The sequence below is a fragment of the Impatiens glandulifera genome, unplaced genomic scaffold (assembly GCF_907164915.1).
Source record: "Impatiens glandulifera unplaced genomic scaffold, dImpGla2.1, whole genome shotgun sequence".
NCBI lineage: Eukaryota > Viridiplantae > Streptophyta > Magnoliopsida > Ericales > Balsaminaceae > Impatiens > Impatiens glandulifera.
In genome coordinates, this window is record NW_025919052.1 from 1,318 (window position 1) to 26,028 (window position 24,711).

The following is a 24,711-nucleotide window of genomic DNA, read 5'->3' on the forward strand; positions in this document are numbered from 1 at the left end:
TCTTGTAATATATATTTTTTTAAGAATTTCTTTCTTATTTAATTTAATATGAATAAAAAAATGAAATTAATAAATTTTTATTTAATTTTTGTTCATGACTTATAATAATAATAATATTGTTTTGTCTAATATTTGATTATTACTCTTTTAGTGTTTGATGAATGAGTTGATATTATTATTTAAATATTAATTTATTTATTTTTGTGTTAAAGGATTTTTATTGTTGAAAGTATAAGTCATTATATTCAATCATTAAGACTAAATAATTTTAAAATAATTAATAATTAATATTAATATAAGAAAAAAACATAAAAAAAAAGAAAAATATAAAGTTAAAATAATTAATGATGAATGCTTATATATATATATATAATTAAAATTAAAATTATCAATAATAAATACTCATATAAAGATAATAAAATATTTATAAAAAAAATAAAAATAAAAAGTTCATTTATTAATGAAATAAAAAGAGAAAAAAATATTAATATTTAATTAAGAAATATATAAATTAAAAAATAAAAATTAACATTATTTACTAAAGGAGACTAAATGAACCAATTTTTAATAGTATTTATGTTTAAATGACATTTTATTAGTATATAGTTCTAAAAGTCCTTACAATTTTATAATTTTAAGAGTAATTATGTTACATAAATATAAATTATCCATAATGGGAAATAGGTCTCTCCGTCTACCTTCTAGGTTGTGTAATAATTACTCACAAATCTAATATTATGGAACCATGAGTTGTCCAATCCTCAAGAAAGATCAAAATTTGTATGAACAAGATCTTACATTAGTTGGGAATCTATGTTCAAACTACTAGCTAGTGTGAGAATCATAATTTTTTTTAATTGTCAGACTTATTTGAGTTCTAAGTCGTGGAGTTATTGAGACCCTCCAACAATATTGTTGGCATTTTTTTCTTTTGCTCCATATTCTTTATTGGTTACCCGTCAAACTTCTTTTATATATATATATATATTATTTAACTCAAATTAAGTATTTTCACTAAAGAGTTCTCATGGTCAAGCATGAAAAACTATAAAATAGTCTTTGTAAAAAAAATACATTTTCTGATGATCGTCAACAGATGAAACTAAATAATGACTCCTTAAAGATGGAAGAATGATTGTCACAAATAGTCGACAATATAATATATTATGTGTTTTCAATGTTTATGAATGGAGTATTTGTGTCAAAATTCTCTTTTTGTAAAAATGATTAATGAATACAAATATACCCTCTAGTCCTATTAATTAAAAACAAGAAACAAACTCCTTTATAAATACCTTAATAAAAATGGCTATAATAAAAGAATTTACAAAACTAAATTCAATTATACTATTTAAATTTAAAAAAATTCTAAACTAAGTGAAACTAAAAATAAAAATTTAAAAGTTATTGAAAATTAGTAGCAAATATTTGAAAAGGACACCTCTATCTCATGATTTCGTAGTTTTTCATACTCATAAATTGGGGCCGCAAAATAATATAAAAGTTGGAAAAAGCTAAAAAGCTGGCAAATGACAATTAGTCACAAATTCAGGGTGATTTTAACCTGCACTCACAATTATTTTAGTTTCTCATTTTTTGGTTTGTTTTCTCAATTAAGATGTTACAGTTTGTAACATTAATTAAAATCTTTAATATCAAATAAATCTTTGATACTATGAAACAAATGGTTGTAAAACTCATGGCAAAAAGCTTAATCAACTTTATTAACGCAAAAATATTTGCAAATTACGATGAAATAAGTTAATAAAAAAATTCGGTTACAAATATTATAAAGGGCAAACAATGCCGCATTGTCAAGACAATTTTTTGTCTCATTGAATGATATAAGACTTTATCGACGCATTGATTTGTGAAGTTGGTTTTAACTATTATGTATAAAAAATTGTTTTAGAATTCAACATCGAAATTATCAAAATACTTGTGATTCTATTTAGATTTAAACTTGTGTTTATTGGAATGTTTGTGACATTGTTATTATCTAAATTGTATTGATTTAAAAAAATACTTTAGTTTTTTGATAAAAAAACTTAATAAATTCATATATAATGATTAAATAAATAAAAAGTATTTTAATCATTTGATTAATAATTTTAATGATAAAATTGATGAGAAAGTTTATTAAATAATATTTGATTATATAAAAATTATAAAAATATATCATTCAATGAGAGTAACAAAGTTAATTTTAATCCAAGTTGTATATTAGAATGGTATGAAACCATTACTCAAGTATATTAATATTAAAAATAAATTGTGTTTTTGTTAATTAAGGTTTAATTTGACTTTTTATTTGCTATCATTTATTTTATTATTATTTACTATCCACTCTAATTTTATTTTTTTCATATTACAAAGTCATTTTTATCTAATTAGTCGTTACTCTTCCATTTTTCTTTAATAACAAAAAAAACACATTTCTCTCAGTCCTTTATTCTTAATTTCTACTCTTTCTTATTTTTCTCAACAACTCTATTCTCAAATTTTTTTATTTAACTATAATAACAATAAAATTGTTATGAACGTCTGTTAAATAGGTAATTAATCAATTACATTATGTCAATCAAGTATATTATGTCCTTTTATCATTTTCAACATTTTTAAAATTATATATACACTTTTTAATTTACAATCTTATATGCATATAATTGGGTAAGGAAATATCCAGATTGAATAATTATTGAAATATAAATTAAATTTGGGACTTGTACTGTCATCCCTCTAATAAATTTTCAATCAAATAACAAATTAGTCCTTAATATAATATTATGAATATTCTAAACTACTTAATTAATATCATAAACAAAATAAAAATATCTTATAAAAAAAGAATTACGTCGAATATATCAGTAGTAAAAAACTTAAAATAATTTTAAATAAAAATGAATACAATAATAAGTACACATGAGTCTCAAAACATTTTTTTTTTGTTTCACAGCAAGGATCTATATAATAAAATAACTTTTAAAAACAAAACCTACAATTAATTGTATATTCTAAAACAAATAAAAAATTTCATGACTAGTATAAGCTTATTTTTGGTTAGTTATCTTAAAACAATGACTTCACAATAACAGTTTCAATTTGAGCTGGAAATCCACATTAACTTTAAATTTAGATACTCTAAAAAAATTAATTTGTTTATTTCCTAGATAATGAACTTGATATTATTTTTATTTATTGTTTTTCCCTTGATTTATTTATATTTCAATCTTCTCTTATGATGCTTTATACATTATCTTACATTTTAACTACATTTAATAAATAACTATTACGTTTGCTTAACCAAATTTAATTCCTTTTTATGAATAGAAAAATAATAATAATTTAGGAGACCATAAAATTATGGATTTTAAATAAGTTATATAGGCATTTTTAGAAGATTGAGAAAATAATGTATAAACCTATTTAAAGTATTATTTTTATTTTCACTTGTAAGTATATATGTGTGATTAATTTTCATCTACATTTAATTTATCTTTGAATTAGTGAAATTAGAAATTCAATTGAAACTAATATATATATATATATATATATATATAAATAAAATATGATGCTTAATTTCAAAGTGTCTGAATTATCAAGTCGAGAGGTGTGATTAAAATGATATGTATGTTTCGAACTTGCAACCTAATAAAATAAGTACAACCCTTTAACCAATTAGGCTAATAAAACTTTATATTTTAAATTGACACCAAATTTGATTAACACGAGACATTTTAAAAATATAAATTCAACTTTTAACTAACTAATATATATAAAATAAAGTTTTATTAGCCTAATTTGTTAAATTGTTATTATTGTTAAAAATTGACTTAAGAGACCACGATTGTGAGAGTGTCCTGCTAGTTCTCCTTTATTAAAAATAATATATATATATATATATATATATAATGATGCTTAATTTTAAACTGTCTGGATTGTCGAGTATAGAGTTGTGGTTAATTTAGATATATATATATATATATATATATATATATATATATATATATATATATATATATATATATGTGAGAGTAAATGAATATTTGAGTCGGAATGTGGATTGACCCGCCCATAAAATTAAAACGGTTAAAAATATAATAAAAAATGGTATATGTATGTTTCGAATTTGTAACTTAACAAAAACAAATACAACTCTTTAACCAACTACGCTAATAAGACTTTATATTTTAAATTCAACGCCAAATTTAATAAAGGCTGGATATTTAAAAAATATAAGTTAAACTTTGTAACTAACTAATATATATATATATATATAAAATAATAATAATAATGCTTAATTTCAAAATGTCCGAATTGCCGGGTCGAAAGCTACGATTAATTTGGATATATATGTGAGTAAATGGGTACTTGGGTCGGATTGTGGGTTGACCTGCCAAAAAACTTAAAACAGTTAAAAATAAAATTAAAAATACTATATGTATTTTTCGAACTTGCAACCTAACAAAAACAAGTACAAGATTTTAATCAAGTGTGATTGTGATGTGATTTGCCGATGGATAATAAGTCGATATCAATTGAAAGTGGTTAAAAAATATATATCAAATATTTGATTGATCATAGTGTGAGATCACAATGTTAAATGTTAAAAAATATGAATTAAATATTTTATTGACTAAAGTGAAAATATAAGGTCACGTCATTCGGAAAAAATATATGTTGTGATAAATCTGATGTGAATAAAATGTGAAATAAGAGTGTTTTATTATTATTATTATTATTATTTTTATTTTAATAAATTATTCCTAATTTATTAAGAATTTTAAAATATTATTATTATTTTTTTATTATTATTTTTAAAATATAATAATAAACCGTGTTTACGTAACCATATATATAAGACAAGTACATAACCATATATAAGTTATATAAATGCAATATTTATAAAATTAAATATTATCAATTTATTTATTTTTTGAACAAGTTTTTAAAAAAATTAAGATTTAGTAGGGTAGAGTGAGAGACATTTAATAATAATATAATATACTTTAAAAAAAAGAGATTAAAGAATTTAAATAAATTATGAAATAATTATATAAAATAATCACTAATATAAGTCAAGGAATCCGGTAAGTTACACTTTTCTGTAACTAATTATAACCAACCAAATTCACCTACAGTTTTCTATAACTAATGATAACAAGTTATATTGTATAATAGATTTAGTGTTCCCAACACAAATATATGATTTAAAACTTAAATTTTATAAAATAAATTGATTATTTATTTTATAAATTTGAGTTTATAATTTATAAACATATTTAATTGGATATTTAAAAAATAAACAGAAATTTTAGTTTATTATTTAAAAAATAAAAATAAATAAGACACTAGACAGGACACCAACTAGGGCACCTGTGCTTTCTCAATTTAGTTAATACACATTTTATTATTACAAAAAATTACTGTATACTTGATAATTTTATTTTTTTTAATCTAAACAAATTGAATATTTGTTTGGTATGATGATTTGTTTTATAAATTGTATTGTTAAATAAAAAAAATTCTAATTTTAAAGTTTTTATAAAATAATTTTCCAAATTTTGTCTTCAACTCAATCTAATTTATTTAATAAAAACACGTCATATTAATTGATATATCAAATTAATGTATCTAATTTTATTTTTTAACTCATTTTTATAAAATTAAAACTTAAACAATATTTTAAAACAATTGATTTTATGGAGATTTTGAATAACCGATCATAATTATTTAAGGTCAACAATGGTTTCTTATCAGTGTACAATATTACGATTTATCGACATTGTGAAATATAATAATGTTATTATAAAAGATATTAGAGATAGGTTGAAATATATATATATATATATATATATATATATATATATATATATATATATATATATATTATTTATATTTTGGAAATTATTGCTGTGAGTAGTTATTGTTGTATTACTTCCAATATGGTTACAGATAGATAAAAAGGAAATCTGCATTAATGAGGAAAATGAAAAATTTATAATAAATTTGATTAAAATAGAAAATTAAAAGTTTTTTTTAATATAATAAAATGTATGTTACTCTCAATTAGATAATAAAAATCTCAATTAATTAATAAAAATGAGAGAGTTATAATTACTTTTAAGAAATAAAAGATTTTATAAAAAATATTCTCCAAGTGTTGTGATTGCTTCTCTCCTTAAACCAACAATTGGTATCAAAGCATTAAGTGAATGCCAAAAATCATCCGGTTGAATCAAATGTCAAAATGATGTAGAATCATCAATGGCGCAACAAAACAATGGAATATTCCACTATCCACAGCTAACACACACGAACTACATCAATTGGGTGATTCGTGTACATGTTATGATGGATGACCAAAGAGTGTGAGAGTCAGTCGAGCCAGCAGAAGGCACATAAATTGATGCCCTACTCGATAAGAAGGCGATGTCACATCTTTTACAAGCACTTCCAGAGGATCTTCTCATGCAGGTGGCAAATAAGAAGACGACGAAGGAAGTGTGAGACTGTCTCAAAACAAGGTTCGTCGGTGCAGAATGTGTGAAGAATACACAATTGCAGACATTGAAGAATGAGCTAGATAGGATGCACATGAACGATAATGGGTCGCTCTATCAATATGTTGGTCGACTCACATCCATATCGGTCAGGTACTCGAGGCTTGAAAAAACACTAAATGATGTTGCGCTAGTAAATAAGCTCTTCGACACCGTTCTAGAAAGGTTTATCGGTGTGGTAGTCGACATTGAGCAATTTTATAACCTTGAGACGTTAACATTCGAAGAAGTAGTTGGAAGGCTGAAGGCCTTCAAGGAGCGCACATGCATGAAAAGCACAAGCGATGGAGGAAGCGAAGGACAAGTTCTACTCACTTAGGAGGAGTGGAAGACACAGTTGAAAAAGGATGAGGAAGACTCGTTGAACTAGTGGAAAATGGATTCCACAAATAGTGAGACCCGTGATCGAGGAGGTAGAACCCGAGGTAGAGCCCAAGAGAGAGGTGTATGAGGAGCACTATCTCAAAAAGACAAATAAGGTGGTTCGGGTGGTCGATGAGCTCCTCAAGACAAAAGTCACATTCGGTGTTTTAATTTCAACGAGATGAGACATTATTCAACACAATGTCGAGCTAAGAAGAATGAGGTAGCACACCTTACCCACGCGGATAATGTCGAACCAACATTTCTTGTGGCAATCTCAGAGGAGATTTCGCCAATTAATATTGTCATGCTAAATGAAATGAAGTTGACTCTAGAAATTCGAGAAGATAACAAGGACGATACATCAAAAGATGCTTGGTTCTTAGACAACGACGCTAGTAATCACATGACTAACGATAAAGAGAAGTTCTTTGAACTAGATGAGGCGGTCACTGAAAATGTGAAGTTTGAGATGGTTCTGTTAGATTTATTGGACTAATTTATATAAATAATTTGTTTGGGCTATTGTTTATTCAGAACTCAATTGATAAAGTGATCCACTAAAGTATTTTGGTTATTGGGCTAAGTCATGTTTGGTTATTAGTATGGTACAATTTATTATGTGTAGAAACCAGATATTTATTTAATATCTATGATGGATTAAATAATAAATAAATGAAAATATAAATAGGGCTGTGGTCCCTGATTCATAGATGTCAGTTTCATTTCTCATAACCTCCATCGTTAGAGAGAAGCAAGAGAGACGATCTATAGAATTGGAAGATTCAACCTGTGATAACTCAAAAGCTTTGGGCAATGACATCAGCTACGCTTCCGCTTAATTTATCATATCGACTTATTAACATAGAGAATCATTAATCTTATTTTGTCTAGTTAAACACTAATATAATGTTAAAGATTATAGATCATGACTAAAGAAAACTATTAGATAATCCGGACTAAAACAAGATAAGAATAAATATATCTAACAAATGGTATTAGAGCCAAATTTCTATGTTGATCTGTTGATGTTAAGATTATGATATGAATACATTTTTTATCTGTTAATACTAAGATTGTGATATGAAGAAATTGTTGATCCGTTGATCTTAAGATTATGTTAGGAAGAAATTGTTGATTTGTTGATCTTAAGATTCTGTTATGAATAAATTATTAATCTTTTATTGTTTAAATATATATATATATGGAATCTGAAAAGTCATCGGATAAACAATTTTAAATTTATTTTTTACAACCTTTATATATATAATATTAAATATATATTTTATATTTATAAGTGACAATTATTTTTTTTACTCATATATTTATATTGATTATTAAAAATATAACATATCATTAAAGAACTTTTAATTATTTCAATGATATAAAGTTAAACCATACCAAAAGGTTATTAGAAATTAAATAATTAATATTATATTAAGATTGAATGAGTTTATTATTATTAAAAAATTAATTGAAACAACATGTTACTAAAGTATCCTCTCTTGTGAAGATTAATTTGTTAAAATTTTTAAATGATACTATACTTTTAATTCATGCGGATATTCTATCAGCTTAAAGGAAGATCAATATTGTTGGGTCGGATTAAATATATACATGTAATGATAAATATGTGACAATTATTTGATATTTTTGTGAACAATATTTCGGTCCAAAGATAGATTTATTGTTTGACATAATTTATTGTCTATATTTGATCAAAACACTAAATTATCATTTACAAGTTAAGATTTATGTCAAAAGACTAACTTTTAACGTTGTGCCAGATAATTTATTTATTTTTTGATGGACAAATCTTAATATAAATGATAATTATATTTGGATAAAATATGTGTTTTTGATTTCAGTTAATGCTTCCGCTATATAAATCAAGACGTCTTCCCTACAATTATCTTCATCGTCTTCTTCATCAGTTCATCTATTTATACGATTTCAGGTTTATTAATTTTCGTTTATTTTCTTGTTGATAGATAGTTTGTGCGTCGATTACTGATTACCAACGCTACTAAATCAATGGGCGATTGTGTATGAGACGACGCAATATTCAATTCCACTCCATTTCTCCCTTTTGGACTCTGATTTTCGAATAACTTTGTTCATAAGAGGTTTATTATTAAGAGATTTGGAGAAATTATAGAGGTATATATGTGATGGAAATGATGATTTTTTTCCCAGATGATCGAATATGAAATTATCGAGCGCTATTTTCACTTATGTGAGAAATCCAAGCCAGGAATCTTCTGATCCATTTGTTAATCTAGATCTCGCGTCCGATTACTGATTACCAGCGTTACCAAATTAATGGGCGATTGTGTATGAGATGACGCCATATTCATTTCCACTTCGTTTCTTTCTTTCTGAATCATTCTGATAATCCAATATCGTTGTTCATGAAAAAATTTGGAGAAATCTTTTTGGTTTCTGATTTTGTTTATAGTTAAGTTGGAAATGATGATTTTTTTCCCAGATGATCGAAACTGAAATTATCAAGTGTTGTTCTCATTTAGTTGAGAAATCCAAGCCAGGAATCTTCTGATCCTTTTTGAATTTAATGATTTTGAATTTGCATTCTGTATCATTTTAATGAGAGGCTTCTATGAGAGGCTTCTTTTGTTGGTAAGGTGTTTCTTCTTGTAATGGAATGCATAAATGAAATGCTGATTAATCAGCGGCGACCAGACAACCGTTAAAGATGGATGCACAGATTGAAAACCTATCTTGGTTTCTGTCTACTTATTTCATCTTACAATAACTTATTAAAATTATAATTTTTATACAAACTTTCAAGTCACCCATGAAGTGAATGATCATCATTTTATTGCTACTAAATCTTTTGGGTAATTGGAGATCATACTAAAGAGTGTATGTATGTACATGCGACTATTTGATTGTTTTGGCTCAATTTACACCCATTCAAAAATGTAATCATATTTGAATGGCTCAATCACATCTTTTAGTAATGACAAATAGATGACTTGGATGTCTCAGGGAATTGCTCTTTCATTTTCCTATTACCAAAATAGTTTTGTCCTATGGCATAGAATCAAGACTGAATTTCAATATTGACAAGAAAACAAATTTGAAAATTAACAAAACCACTCCACCAGTTGTAACATCCCAATGGAAGACTTGTCGTTCGCAATCACATGAAATAAGTTTGAAGTTATCCCAACAAGAAAAAAAACTACAATTCAAGATATATATATATGATTATGATGACAATGCTTGCAACAAGAATTGGATAACACAATAAGACGCACAGACCATAATTTCAAACCATATTAAATGAAATATCCTGTTTGTGAGCAGCTTCATGAGTTTATATTGTTTGCATCACTTGAATTTTAGTGAGAGTAGGCAAAATCAACCCTAAACTTTTGAAAATCATAAAAATAGCCCATACTTTTATGTATCCTTGAATTTATTTTGTCAATCATATATTTCTGAAATAGAAGAAAAAGCAAATGTCACGTTCTTTCCAATATCAAATAATTTAATTATTAATTAGTATATAACAAAATGCCTTTAAACAATTAATATTATACCCGTATGGAAAATTTCATTATACAATGTATATATAATTTTTTTTCTAACAATATTTTTTAGTTGGGTAGTTTCCTAAATAATATCATATCATATTAGCACATTTTACCATAAGTTACCCATTCCCTGCCTATTTAAAAAATATATATTTTTATTTATTTATACTAATTAAATGTTAATCATTATTTAATAACATATTATATTCTAACAAATATATTTTGATTAAAATGTAACTTTCTTAAATATTATTTCACTTATACAATCATACACTTGCATATAAACACTATATCCCATATCAAGAAAATGTCTAATTATTATTTTTAAAAAAATGTCTAATTATTATTTTTAAATAATGATAAAAGACTAATTTATATGATTAAAAAGCATATTGGGATGGTAATTAAAATACCAAAATGTCACTTAATTTTAATCAAGCACCTCTATAGAGGATGATCACATAGTTATTATTCAATTGTAAGAATTAACTCTATTTAAAAAGTTTTGGCTTTTCTATTTCCCTAATTATAGTCCTGTGTAAGTTATTTTTACATATATTTTTCGTCTCTATAAGTATATTTTGTATAGATTACTACATAGATTATAATGTAATTTACATTATTTTATTATGTAAATATTATTTTGTTCACCTCATACATTGTTAATTTTAATTAAAATAATATTTTTATGCATTTTTATCATTTGAAAATTTTATGTTTGTAATTTTCATGAAAAAAACAAATATCTAAACAATAAAATTAGGCTAATAATTAAGAAATTTGAGGAGATGACCCTAAAAAGAGGTCTAAATGCGGAAAGTGAGGGTCACTAATTTAAATAGTGCTGGTGACCCCCTTTTTTTTTCTGACGAAAATGTCCCTATTGTGTCACGCATCTTCAGGTTGCGTGACGCAATTTTTTATTTTATGAATTTTTTTTGGACGAAAATGCTCCAGTTGCATTACGCAATCGCATCACGCAACCCCAGTTGCGTTACGCAAGCGCGTCACGCAACCGCGAAACGAAAAAAAAATTTGAAAAAAAAAAAATTCGGTTGCGTCACGCAACTGGAGTTGCGTTACGCAATGGTACAATTGTCATTAAAAAAAAGAGGGTCACCAGCGCTATTTAAATTATCCACGCACACAAATGGTAATTCACCCTTTAGCAAGGTCATCTGCTCAAATTTCCCTAATAATTAATCCATAAATACATCTCTTCCAAAACTCTTGGATTTATCACCTAAATTAGTTTTTAAAAAAATGGATGGACTAAGTAGGTAACCACACCATTTAACTAGACACAAGCTGCCTGACGGGCTTCACCCAGATTGGCTCCACCCAGATCTTAGGTAAGTATCACATTAATTAACCTGAAATCAATATGTTCTCTTCATCGTCTCTTTACCTCTATAAAACCATTTCTCACAAGCCTAAGTTTTATATATCAATTATCCTATCTATTATAACACATTGCCATGAACATTAATCCAGTATTAATGAAGATTGATGAGTTGATATTGTTCTTTTAGTTTCACTCTTAGCCACACATTCTATGGGGCGTCCAATATTCAATAACGATAACATACCTACTCTTCGTGAAAGCCTGAAATTGGATGAAGGTAATGGAACATTGTACCTTTGTTGGGAATATATGTTTGAGCTTCGGTCATGCACTGGAGAAATGGTTTCAATTTTCTCACTTATTTGGGAACTGAGTGTTGTCAACCATTCAAAAACATTGTTGGCCTTCCCTTCTCGGCTTCATAGGCTATACAACTCAGGAAATCGATATTCTTTATGGCTATTGTGGTGCTGAACAGGTTAAAACTCTTCCTTCACCAACCAACTCTGGTTAATGTTGATGTTATTGATCATAATTGAATATTTAGTTTGGAGCTTTATATATCTTATATGTAATCTTGTCACGATGATCTAGTCATGTGAAATAAAACTTATATTAATACTTGTTTGAGAACTTCTTATCAAATAATATTACAATTAATTTAATGGAGATTTTGAATAACCAATCACAATTATTTAAGCTCAACAATGGCTTCTTACCAGTGTACAATATTACACTATTATAATGTATAGACATTGTGAAATATAATAATGTTATTATAAAAGATATTAGAGATAGGTTAAAATATATATATATATATATATATATATTTTGGAAATTATTGTTGTGAGCAGTTATTGTTGCATTTTTCCGATATTGTTACATATAAATAAAAAGGAAATATGCATTAATGTTGAAACGAAATATCTGCATTAATGAGGAAAACGAAAGATTTATAATAAATTTTGAACTTTTAAATTAACAAAAATAAGTACAAGTCTTTAACCAATTGTTATTGTGATGTGATTTGTCGAGGAATAATAAGCCGATACCAATTGAAAATGGTTAAAAAATATGAATCAAATATTTGATTGAACAAAGTGAAAGTGTAAGGTCACGATATGACAAGTGTTGTGATAAATCCGATGTGAATAAAATGTGAAATAAAAGTGTTTTATTTATTTTTTATTTTAATATATTATTCAAAATTTATTCATAATTTTAAAATATTATTATTATTTTTTTATTAAATTAATTTTTTTTAAATATAATAATAAATCGTGTGTAACACACTAAAGACAAGTACATAACCATATATAAGTTTTATAAATGCAATATTTATAAAATTAAATATTATCAATTTATTAATGTTTTGAACAAGTTTTAAAAAAAATAAGATTTAGTAAGTAGAGTGAGAGACATTTAATAATAATATAATATACTTTTTTTTTAAAAAGAGATTAAAGAATTTTAATAAATTATGAAATAATTATATAAAATAATCTCTAATATAAGCCTAGAAATCCTTAATAACCAACAAAACTCACTTACAGTTTTCTATAACTAATGATAACAAGTCGATATTGTATAATAGATTTAGTGTTGCCTAACACAAATATATGATTTAAAACTTAAATTTTATAAAAAAAATTAATTATTTATTTTATAAATTTGAGTTTAAAATTTATAAATAGATTTAGTTGGATTTTTAAAAAATAAACAGAAATTTTAGTTTATCATTTAAAAAAGTAAAATAAATAAGACACTACACGGGACACCAACTAGGGCACTTGTGCTTTCTCAATTTAGTCCATACACATTTTGTTATTACAAAAATTTATTGCATACTTGATAATTTTAAATTTTTTTTATTTAATCTAAACAAATTAAATATTTGTTTGGTATGATGATTTGTTTTATAAATTGTATTGTTAAATAAAAAATAATCTAATTTTAAAGTTTCTTTAAAATAATTTTACAAATTTTGTCTTCAACTCAATATAATTTATTTAATGATATCTCAAATTAATGTATCTAAGTTTTATTTTTAAATTTTTTTTATAAAATCAAAACTTAAACAATATTTTAAAACAATTAATTTAATGGAGATTTTGAATAACCGACCACAATTTATTTAAGCTCTTACCGGTGTACAGTATTACACTATTGTGATGTATGGACATTGTGAAATATAATAATGTTATTATAGGATATATATTATATATATATATTGGAAATTATTGTTCTGAGCAGTTATTGTTAGGGGTGGCCAACAAATTCGATCCGAAAGATCCGATCCGTTGATCCGGCCAATCCGATCCGGAAAAATCCGTATCCGATGGATCGGATTCGGATATCGATCTGATCCGATATTTTTACCGGATTTCTGGATCGGATACGAATCGGGCAAAAAAAATCGGATACCCGAAACCGATTCGATGATATTTAAAATTTATTAAATAAATAAATTTAAAAACAAAATATTATAAAATAATTAAATATATCTCTCTACCTTTCTTTTCCTTTTTATTTTCTCTGTCCGTTTACAAACCCATATCAAACGGGTTTCTTACCTTTCAGATATGTTTCTTCTTCCTTTTCACATTTTCCTTTCTTCTTCTTCACATTTTCTTTTTTCTGTCTGTTTCTCAAATAGTCATTAGAAGTTGCTGGAGTTGTTCTTCTTCACATTTTCCTTTCTCTGTTTGTTTCTCAAATCGTCATTAGAAGTTGCTGGAGCTGGAGCTTGGAGGCTGGAGCTGCTGCAGTAACTTGTAAGTAATGTTTTCCATTTCTGCTGATGTAACTTGCAAATTTGTTTTCCATTTATGCTTCTTCCATTTCCAGATATGTTTTTCAGTTCCTACTTCGTAGTGTTTAAGTATTTGTTTTCCAGTATCTATTTAAGTATATGTTTTCCAGTTCTTAGAGTTTAAGTATATGTTTTCCATTTCTGCTGCTGTAACTTGCAGATCTTACTAGTATTCAAGATCCACAAACATGAGTGAGAAATCTATGTCTGACAGTCTAAGAGAAATGAAACACCTATTTCTACAAGTCAAAAATCACTAAAGCATCCTACGTCTAGTGATGTTTCTTCTTCTAGTTCTATCTGTGATAATAAGAGAAAAAGTTCTATTTGATGGTCTCATTTTGATAGAACGGATGATATAAATTATACAAAGTGCAAATATTGTGCTACAAAAATTGGTTGTGCGGCAAAAAATGGAACAACTCCTTTAGCTAATCTTATCAAGAAATGTAAGAAACTTCCTGCTAATATGGATAAGAAACAAAAACTTATGGGAGTTGAAACAAAAACTATTGTCCGTGATGATGGTGTGTTTGAAACAATTTCTCTTCCGTCTTGTTGGCAATTTGATCAAACAACTTGTAGAAAGGTCCCTGCTAGGATGATTATTGTTGATGAGTTGCCTTTTGCTTTTGTGGAACATGAGGAATTTATATACTTCTGTAAGTGTTTGAATCTTGCATTTTCAATTCCAATGTATTGTACTTATGAGTTGAATTTTAAGTGGACCAATGTCTTTTTGTTTTAAAAAATATTGATTTCATTTTTGTATTTGAATTATATTTTTGATATGTATTGTACTTATGAGTTGAATTTTAAGATTGTTAATGAACAATTTCAATTTTCTAGATATGAAAAAAAATCAGTTCAACGGGTATCCGGCTAGCCAATCCGATCCGATCCGATCCGGTATTTTCGGATCGGATAGTGGTCGGATACCAGATCGGATACTGATCACAATTTTTGAAAAAAATAAAAGCGGATATCCGATCCGAAATATCGGATCGTATCCGATCTGTAGGTTTGGCCAACCCTAGTTATTATTGCATTTTTCCGATATTGTTACAGATAAATAAAAAGGAAATATGCATTAACGTTGAAACGGAATATCTGCATTAATGAGGAAAACAAAAGATTTATAATAAATTTCGAACTTGTAAGTTAACAAAAACAAGTACAAGTTTTTAACCAATTGTTATTATGATGTGATTTGTCGAGGAATAATAAGCCGATATCAATTGAAAGTAGTTAAAAAATATGAATCAAATATTTGATTGAACAAAGTGAAAGTGTAAGGTCACGATATGACAAGTTCATTCGGAAAAAATATATGTTGTGATAAATCCGATGTGAATAAAATGTGAAATAAAAGTGTTTTATTTATTTTTTATTTTAATATATTATTCATAATTTATTAAGAATTTTAAATTATTATTATTATTTTTTATTAAATTATTTTTTTTAAATATAATAATAAATCGGTGTGTAACACAATAAAGACAAGTACATAACCATATATAAGTTTTATAAATGCAATATTTATAAAATTAAATATTATCAATTTATTTATGTTTTAAACAAGTTTTTTAAAAATTAAGATTTAGTAGGGTAGAGTGAGATACATTTAATAATAATATAATATACTTTTTTTGAAAAAGAGATTAAAGAATTTTAATAAATTATGAAATAATTATATAAAATAATCTCTAATATAAGTCCAGAAATCCGGTAAGTTAGGAATAACCCACTAATTTTAATAACCAACCAAACTCACTTACAGTTTTCTATAACTAACGATAATAAATCGATATTGTATAATAGATTTAGTGGTGCCTAACACAAATATATGATTTAAAACTTAAATTTTATAAAAAAAATTAATTATTGATTTTATAAATTTGAGTTTAAAATTTATAAATAGATTTAGTTGGATTTTTAAAAAATAAACAGAAATTTTATTTTATTATTTAAAAAATAAAAATAAATAAGACACTGCACGGGACACTAACTAGGGCACTTGTGCTTTCTCAATTTAGTCAATACACATTTTGTTATTTCAAAAATTTACAATATACTTGATAATTTTAAATTTTTTTATTTAATCTAAACAAATTGAATATTTGTTTGGTATGATGATTTGTTTTATAAATTGTATTGTTAAATAAAAAATAATCTAATTTTTAAGTTTTTATAAAATAATTTTCCAAATTTTGTATTCAACTCAATATAATTTATTTAATGATATATCAAATTAATGTATCTAGTTTTTTTTTTTTTTTATATAAAATCAAAACTTAAACAATATTTCAAAACAATTAATTTAATGGAGATTTTGAATAACCAATCACAATTATTTAAGCTCAACAATTGCTTCCTACCAGTGTACAATATTACACTATTATGATATTTGGACATTGTGAAATATAATAATGTTATTATAAAAGATATTAGAGATAGGTTGAAATATATATATATATATTATTTATATTTTGGAAATTATTGTTGTGAGCAGATATTGTTGCATTTTCCGATATTGTTACAGATAAATAAAAAAAAAATATGCATTAACGTTGAAACAAAATATTTGCATTAATGAGGAAAACGAAAGATTTATAATAAATTTGATTAAAATAAAAAATAAAAAGTTTTTTTCTTCTTTTTAATATAATAAAATGTATGTTACTCTCAATTAGATAATAAAAATGAGAGAGAATAACTTTTTATAATTGATTTTTAGAAATAAAAATTTTTATAAAATATATTTTCCACGTGTTGTGAGTGATTCTCTCTCTAGGCCAACAATTGGTGTCAAAGCATCAAGTGAATGCCAAAAATCATCCGGTGGAATCAAATGTCGAAGGATGTAGGATCATCAATGGCGCAGCAAAACAATGGCATATTCCACTATCCACAGCTAACACACACGAACTACATCAATTGGGTGATTCATGTACATGTTATGATGGATGACCAAAGAGTGTGGTAGTCTGTCGAGCCAGCAGAAGACACATAGATTGATGCCCAACTCGATAAGAAGACGATGTCACATCTTTTACAAGCACTTCCGGAGGATCTACTCATGCAGGTGGCAAATAAGAAGACGACGAAAGAAGTGTGGGACTGTCTCAAAACAAGGTTCATCGGTGCGGAACGTGTGAAGAATGCACAATTGCAGACATTGAAGAGTGAGCTAGATATGATGCACATGAACGATAATGAGTCGCTCTATCAATATGTTGGTCGACTCACATCCATATCGATCAGGTACTCGAGCCTTGAAAAAACACTAAATGATGTTGCGCTAGTAAATAAGCTCTTCGACACCGTGCTAGAAAAGTTTATCGGTGTGGTAGTCGACATCGAGCAATTTTATAACCTCGAGACGTTAACATTCGAGGAAGCAGTTGGAAGGCTGAAGGCCTTCAAGGAGCGAACATGCATGAAAAGCACAAGCGCTTGAGGAAACGAAGGACAAGTGCTACTCACTCAGGAGGAGTGGAAGACATAGTTGAAAAAGGATGAGGAAGACTCGTTGAACTAGTGGAAAATGAATTCTATAGATAGTGAGACCCGTGGTCGAGGAGGTAAAACCCGAGGTAGAGCCCAAGGGAGAGGTGTATGAGGAGCACTGTCTCGGAAAGATAAATAAGGTGGTTCGGTTGGTCAATGAGCTCCCCAAGACAAAAGTCACATTCGGTGTTTTAATTTCAACGAGATGGGACATTATTCAACACAATGTCGAGCTAAGAAGAACGAGGTTACACACCTTACCCACGCGGACAACGTCAAACCAATATTGCTTGTGGCAATCTCAGAGAAAATTCTGCCAATTAATGTTGTCATGCTAAATGAAATGAAGCTGACTCTAGAAATTTGAGAAGCTAACAAGGACGATACATCAAGAGATGCTTGGTTCTTAGACAACGACGTTAGTAATCACATGACTAACGATAAAGAGAAGTTCTTTGAACTAGACGAGGTAGTCACCGGAAATGTGAAGTTTTAGATGGTTCCACAATACAAATTTGTGGAAAAGGTTCTATCATGTTTGAATGCAAAAATGGCGACCAGTGGCATCTCGAGGGAGTTTTTTTCATTCATTTTTTACAAAGTAATTAGGTGAGTCTCGGGAAACTTACCGTGACGAGTCATAAGGTATTGATGGACAGAGAAGAGCTTGAAGTCTTCGCTAAGAACCCTTCATGTCTTATCATGAAAGTGGGACGAACTCATAATCGACTATAACAAATTTGTTTGAAATTGGCAAAACCGGTTTGCCTTTTAGCTAATCTTGAAGATCCAACATGGTTATGGCATGCTCGTCTTAGTCATGTTAACTTCCAAGCACTAAAGTCCCTCATAAATAAGGGAATGACTATTAGTGTTTGACTTTGCGCTAGAAGCCAAGTTTTGAGAGAAAAATCCACTCTAATTGTTGCACATTGACTTATGTGGGCCCATCACGCCAACAACCCTAGGAGGAAATCGATATTTCATGTTGATTGTCGATGATAATTCCAAGTGGATGTGGCTCCATATGTTGAAAGTAAAGGATGAAGCATGCTCTTTGTTTAAGAAGATGAAGCAATTGGTTGAGAATGTGACTGGACTTCGAATCAAAGTCCTTCATTCGGATAGAGGAGGTGAATTCTTCTTGAGGGAGTTCGCAGAGTTGTGGAAAGAAGTAGGGATAGAGCAAAAATTCATTGCACCGTACTCTCCTCAACAAAATGATGTGGTCAAGAGGCGTAATCGAATAGTGATGGTCATGTCTAGGTTGTTGCTCAAAAGCATAGTAGTTCCGAGCAAGTATTAGGGGAGACAGTTCGTCATGCAGTATATCTTCTCAATCGGGTTCCAACCAAAGTTGTTCGAGACAAAAACCCATTTGATATTTGGACTAGAATGAAGCTAGACCTAGTGCACCTTCGTGTGTTTGGGTGTACTGCTCATGCCAATGTGACCAGTCCCCATATGAAAAAGTTAGACGATAGAAGTCAATTGTTTTTCTATTTTGGTGTTGAAGAAGGAAGTAAGGCACACAGCTTGCTAAAACCAAAAAATGACAAGTTCCATGTGAATCGTGATGTTGTGTTCGAAGAAAGTGTAACCTGAGATTGGCAAAGTGAAAAGAGTGGTCAATCCTTCAAAGTTTACGAAGAGGTTAATCACAAGCATGTTGGAATTCGAACAATCTCATTCGATAGTAGATCAACAAGAGGACATTCTACTTCAGGAATGTTCCAACATGCTATCTCGAATCCTCCACAACTTGGCAACTGACTAAACAAACAAACCAAGGCAATGGTATACCCACTCCATGGTCATGTGGACACGTTGAGATATATTAAGGATCTATTCGATACAAGAATATGACCGATATCTTGGAAGAAGCACCTTGAATGACACTTGATTTTGAAGAGTTGATGTTGGAACAGACGTATGAGTCGTCTTGCTACAATGAAGCGACTGGAAAACCACAATGGGAAGAAGCAATGGATAAAGAAATTGAAGCAATCGAGAAGAATGAGACGTGGTCTCTCATCCCATTGCTAGTCGAACACAAGGTAATTGGACTCAAATGGATATTTAAGCTCAACAAAAACTCAAAGAGTGATGTGATCTAGCACAAAGCTCATTTAGTTGCAAAGGGATATGTGCAACGACAAGGCATTTACTTTGAAGAGACATTCGCTCTAGTCGCTCGAATGGACACAATTCGAGTCATTCTTGCCTTGGCAGCTAATTGTGGTTGGTAAACACATCATCTCGATGTAAAGTTAGCTTTCCTCAATGGAGAACTGAAAGAGGAAGTGTATGTGACTTAACTAGAAGGATTCAAAGCCATATGGAAGGAAAATATGTTGTTTAAATTAAAAAGGCATTGTATGGCCTAAGGCAAGCTTCTCGTGCGTGGAATCTAAAGTTGGACAAAAGCTTAAAGCAAATGAGCTTTGTAAAGTGTACATAGGAGCAAGCGATGTACACAAGAGGCAACGCTAATACCCGAATTATTGTTGGTATTTACGTGGATGATCTTATTTTAACAGATGAAGATCCAAAGAGTGTCGAACTTTTCAAGAAGTAAATAATGGGGGTGTTCGAGATGAGTGATCTTAGATTGCTCTCAAACTACCTTGGAATCGAGGTAGCTCAGTTCGAAGGAGGTGTTTCGATCAAGCAGACACCATATGCAAAAAAGGTGTTGAACTAGTTTAAAATGCTTGATTGTAACTCAACAAAGTAACCAATGGAGCATAGGGCTCAACTCTATAAGGATCTCGGAGGACAACTAGTTGATGCAACTAAATATCGAAGAGTCATTGGTTGTTTGCGTTATTTCCTTCATACAAGGCCATATATTTTTTATGATGTTGGTGTTGTCAACAGATTCATGGAGAGGCCAACTGAGATACATCACAAAGTAGTGAAGCAAGTACTTCGATACATTCAAAGCACTATACACTTAGGTCTAGTGTTTCGAAAAAGAGGTGGTGACGAAGAAATAGTGGGGTACTCTGGTAGTGATCTCACAAGTGACCTAGATAACGGAAAAGTATGGGAGCATGGAATTTTATATTAATGATAGTCTTGTTTCTAGGAACTCCCAAAAATAGAAGACAATGGCACTATCCTCACGTGAATTAGAGTTCATGGTTGCAGTAGTGGCACCGTGTCAAGTAGTTTGGTTGAAATCATTGTTGTTCGAACTAAGTGGTTCGAAACCTAAGGCAGTGAAGCTCTACGTCGACAACAAGTCCGCAGTTGCACTCATAAAAAATTCAATTTTTCATGGTCACAACAAACACATCGACATGAAATATCATTTAATTCGAGAGTGTGTTGAAGGAAGTGAAATTAAAGTAGAGTATGTTCGAACAGATGAGCAAAAGACCGACATACTTACAAAGGCTTTGCCAGTATCAAAATCGGTGATGATATGACACCTGATCGATGTTCATGATCTCGAACCACGCTAGGACTAAGGGAGAGAATGTTGCATCACTCATGTTCGTTACAAAGAAATGAACAGAAGATCTACATTAATGTTGGAAAATAAAGATCTACATTATTGAGGAAAATGGAAGATTTCTAATAAATTTGATTAAATTAAAAAATTAAGAGTTTTTTCTTTTTATTATAAATAAAATGTATGTTGTTTTCAATTAGATGAGAAAAAGGAAACTGAGAGTAACTCTTGTAATTGCTTTTAAGAAATAAAAGATTCTATAGAAAATATTTACCAAGTGTTGTGAGTGATTCTCTCCTTACGCCAACAATTATCAACCATTAACCATCTCACATCCCGTTCGCCGCTTAAGGTTTAGAAAGAAGGGAGAGAAGATCAAGAAGATAGAGAACGGGGAAGAAGAAGAAGAGTGTTAGAAAAAATGAAAAAATGGGGAAAAATATATGAAATATTAAGGGCATTTTGAACATTTCACAGAGCCACCTCATCGCGTCACGAGAATGTATGTCTCGCGTGACGCGCAAGAGTATTTTTGACTTTGTACATGTCGAAAATGTCATTTTTGCAAACTTTATCGGCCTAAATTATTTCTAAAAAAAGGTCATTATTAGGGTCATTTCGTCAAATTTCCCCTCACATCTCGTTCTTGAACCCAAACTAGTATTTCAATTCATTTCACATCTTTGCCATAATTGATTAGTACTTTATAATACTCACATATATTAGCTTTCCAAGTATCGATTTTATCTTACAGTTTAGACTAGGGGTGTTCATCGGTTCGGTTTTTGAGTTATTCGAGTTCCTTAATCCAGTTTCTTCGATTTTTTTTGATTTTTTTAGTCAATTCGAAAATTGAACCGAATTCGAATTAATTCTAATAAAACCGAATCGAATTCGAATTTGATATTCGGTTAGAATTTTGAATAATTTGAATTCGAACCGAATTTGATTTTCTTTTTTATTTTATTTCCAAATCATGAATTCAAATTATTTTAATTCAAAACAAAATTTGAATTAAGATATTGAAAAACGAATTTAGATGTTGAACGGTGAGATAGATCAAGACCAATGTTTTAAAATACGCGGTCTGACCGACGGTCCAACCGGTCCGACCGCAAAACGATTTATTGAGCGGTCCGGACTTTGTCTTCAAAACGGTCACCTTTCGAACCGGTCAAAATCTGATCTGACCTTCCGGTTTAACAGAAAAAATAAACCAATTTTTTCCGATTGGAATGGTAATTATATAAACTATTATTATAATATTATTTAATTATTTCTTTCATTACTTTTTCTTTTATAGTAAACCTCCACTCTCTTTCTTTCATTTTAGAAACAGAAGCTGGAGACGAAAGAGAAGCTTGAAGACGAAACTCACGAAAGAGAAGCTTGAAGACGAAAGAAGAAAGACGACTTTCTTCATATCACGACTATTCTTCAAATCTTCAGCTTTTCTTCAGATCTACTGTTGTTCGTCAAATTTACGGTTGTTCTTCAGCTGAAACTCATCGGTAAATTTATCAATTTTCGTAGTATATCCGATAATGTGTTGGTTTATCATTTATGAGCAGCAAGCAAATCAATATAGGACTGATGTGTTTGGGTTTAAAAGAAAATAAGTGTTAAGAATTAGGATTCTTCAATTAGGGTTTTTTAATTTAAGTACTGTATAATTAGGGTTCTTCAATAAAATGTGTGGGTTTATTAATTTGCTTACTGTTTACTGATTTGTTGATTGTTGATTGCTTTAATTTAGTAATCTAGATGATACATCCCGTTTTAAATCAAAATTGGTGTTATTGTTGTTTTGGTTATAAGGAATTATAAATAGTTAGTGTGATTGCTATTTTGATTGTAGGGAATTATGATTATTTGTTAATTTGATTATAGAAAATTATAGATATTTGGTATAATATAAATTTAATTGATCATTATTAAGTTCAATTAGTATTTATTTGATTATTTTTTATATGCCTAACTAATTTATATTTACAATTTATGTATTAATATATTTAAATTTATTTAAAAAATATAAAAAAATTCTAGTTCAATCAATGGTTTAACTGGTCGGACCAAAGTACACAAAAAAAACTGGGTTGATGACAGAAACAGTTTTCAAAACCTTGATCAAAACATAAAATCTTGACAAAGAAAAAGCTCTATAGATAACGACATTAGATGTATCAAAAACTCTAAAGGAAAAATATAACGAGATTAAATCAATAATATCATTTTTTAGGTGGACTGCTCATGGTCTATGAATATGAATGCTCTTTTATTGAGACGAGAGAATGGAAAGATTATGCTAAGAAAATAGAGAAGACAGAAGTTAGAGATATTATTTAATTAGATTAAAGGATAAATAAGGATTATGTTTACAAAATATAGATGATGTGAGTAGGAGTAGCTGATGAATTAGCTAGGTTCAATTGATATAGATGAGACGAATGAGAATGATTTTATATAATAAAATAAATAAATAAATAAATAAATAAATTTATATTATATATAATAAATAATATAATATATATAATAAAATAAATAGTAAAATAAATAATAAAAAATGAGCCGTCTTTGAATTCCAATAGGATTGTGGCGAGATTCTATTAGGGTTTACAAGCACCCCGCTATATAAATCAAGACGTCCTCTTTGCAATTATCTCCATCGTCTTCTTCGTCAGTTCATCGATTTATACGATTTCAGGTTTATTAATTTTCGTTTATTTTCTTGTTGATAGTTATATTGCGTCGATTACTGATTACCAACGCTACCAAATCAATGGGCGATTGTGTATGAGACGACGCAATACTCAATTCCACTCCATTTCTCCCTTTTGGAACTCTAATTTTCGAATATCGTTGTTCATGGGAGGTTTATTATTAAGTTATGTATGAGATGGAAATGATGATTTTTTCCCCAGATGATCGAATATGAAATTATCGAGCGCTGTTTTCACTTATGTGAGAAATCCAAGCCAGGAATCTTCTGATCCATTTGTTAATCTAGATCTCGCGTCGATTACTGATTACTAGCGTTACCAAATTAATGGGCGATTGTGTATGAGATGACACCATATTCATTTCCACTCCGTTTCTTT

The 24,711-nt window shown here is 28.4% G+C and overlaps 3 non-coding genes and 1 pseudogene across 3 annotated transcripts; all 4 read left to right on the plus strand.

The window, feature by feature from the left end:
- The first annotated feature begins 9,097 nt into the window (after positions 1 to 9,097).
- LOC124917378 lies at positions 9,098 to 9,196 on the plus strand. Its single transcript, XR_007097128.1, has one exon. It is a non-coding gene; the product is annotated as a small nucleolar RNA Z103 (small nucleolar RNA).
- A 193-nt stretch (positions 9,197 to 9,389) lies between these two features.
- Positions 9,390 to 9,488, plus strand: LOC124917374. Its single transcript, XR_007097125.1, has one exon. It is a non-coding gene; the product is annotated as a small nucleolar RNA Z103 (small nucleolar RNA).
- A 29-nt stretch (positions 9,489 to 9,517) lies between these two features.
- On the plus strand, positions 9,518 to 9,698 carry LOC124917377 (annotated as a pseudogene).
- Positions 9,699 to 24,509: 14,811 nt separating this feature from the next.
- Positions 24,510 to 24,608, plus strand: LOC124917373. The gene has a single exon (XR_007097124.1). It is a non-coding gene; the product is annotated as a small nucleolar RNA Z103 (small nucleolar RNA).
- Positions 24,609 to 24,711: the final 103 nt, after the last annotated feature.